Genomic DNA, 2127 nt, shown 5'->3' with positions numbered 1-2127 from the left:
TTCTGTTTTGCTTCTTTTTTTTCCACAAACACACATCTGCCTTGAGCCGGTGACTGACTGAGTTGATGTCAGACATTTAAAAAAAAAAAAATCATTTCATTTCAGTTAGGCATCATGTTGTTTAATAGAAAGCTGCTTGGTCTGTGTCCTACTTGGGTTTAAAGGGATAGTTCGGGTGTTTTGAAGTGGGGTTGTATGAAGTACTTATCCATAGTCAGTGTATTACCTACAGTAGATGACGGTCGGCACGCCTCCATACGGAAAAACAGACAGGGTTTACCGCGCGGAAGCGAAGCAACGGACTGCTGTGGACGCGGTAAAACGGGGTATTTTAGCCGTTGTATCCATCTATGCTCTTGCCAAAGCCACCAGACTCCATTGAAAACAAACTGTATTTTTTACCTTGCAGAACACTGGAGGGGTTACTGGTCAACCGCTGCCTTGTTTGGTTAGGTTATTTGTGTTATTGTGCAACTTTGGTTAGTTTGGATTCACCAAAGCTACTCCCTTGTTCTGCGAGGTAAAATTACTGTTTTTTTCAATGGAGTCTGGTGGCTTTGGCGAGAGCATAGATGGATACAACAGCTTCAGTTCCCCATCGGAAACATAGACTGAATAGCTGTCTCAAAGCAAGGTAAACTGGCAAAAATATTCTAAATATAGCATACACTTAAAGGGTTATCAGCCTTTCTTTTAGATGGCTAAAATACGTTTTGCTGCCGGCCCCGTCCACAGCTGTACATTGCTTTGCTCCTGTGTCGGTACTCCTGTCTGTTTCTCCAAACTACTACTACTACATCTACTGTAGGTAATACACTGACTATGGATAATGCCTCATACAACCCCACTTCAAAATACCCAAACTATCCCTTTAAAGTGTGATGTGGATGAGGAGATGTAGAAAATCCAAAATCATTTAACAAAGTGAGGAGGAATTTCTCACCGCTGAAGAGTGAAGTGTCATCTCACAGTGATGAAGTTTTAATCAACCACGGTGAAGCCAGGTATCACAAGGTACGTGTTCCAGTTTGATTAGATGTGAAAGACTGCTATTTTTATTCTGAGGAGACACATAACGTCATAAAGTATGTTAGTATAAAGGTTTTAAATTTTTTTGTGCATTGTAATGTTTGGATTAAATCAAACTGTTGTTACACTAATAAAAAACACTTTAAAGGAACTTTAAATGGACATTTCTCATTATGCTGAACGTCCTTAATGTTAAAAGCTTAATACCTCGCATGCACCACCAATCATTGATTCAGTATAAAGAGCAACTTCTCAAATACCATCAAACACAGCATCAGCACAATGCCATCCTTTACTGAGCCTGTTGCTCTCTCCAATAGATGGCAGTAGAAGCTCATCTTCAGGAATGTTTGAGATCAGGCTTGGCCGGTGATAGATGTGTACTCACTAGCACATTAGAGAAAGAATGAGGCCGATTCGTATCATCCAGTATAAGAAAATTCACCACCTTTAGATGTGCATGATTTTGTCTCATCTGTTTCAAGCCACTTTTTAAAGCCAGCAAACCACCTGACGCTCTAATTTTAAAAACATTTTTCTGCCTTTTGATGTACTTTAAAAACTGTTATTCCACCATAAATGCATCAACCACTTCATCATGAAGGTTTTCCAGACATGTATTAACCGTTTGTGCCGAGTGCCTTGAAGACATTTGCAGGGACTGTTTGTTTGAGTCCTTCTGACAAACAAAAGGAGGCTCATTTTAACTTTGTGCTACAACGAAGCAGTGAAGAGAATTATCAAACGTGGCTATACGCGGCTAAAACTACAATCATGAACGCAGCAGAAGAAAACAGTTTGCTGCATTTCATGTTCAATAATTTGGAAACATAATTGCGCAAAGAACATAAGTCTGTCTTTGTTGAATGAACCTGACCTGGAAGGCACCGCGTGAATGTCGTCTGATGGCCAATATGTATCCTTTCTTGTTTTTTTAAGAAAGAAAGTCACTGGTATGATCAGAACATGTTCATTTTAACATTTGCAGCATTTTAGGGTCCCATTCTGGGCTTGATTACTCTCTCATCGTGCATTTGAGAACTGTCTTACCAAATAAAAGCATAATTCAACACTGAGAGATGTCAATAACCCTATAAT

Source organism: Sebastes umbrosus, chromosome 9, assembly GCF_015220745.1.
Source record: "Sebastes umbrosus isolate fSebUmb1 chromosome 9, fSebUmb1.pri, whole genome shotgun sequence".
Classification (NCBI taxonomy): domain Eukaryota; kingdom Metazoa; phylum Chordata; class Actinopteri; order Perciformes; family Sebastidae; genus Sebastes; species Sebastes umbrosus.
Note: the sequence above shows the minus strand (reverse complement) of the source record.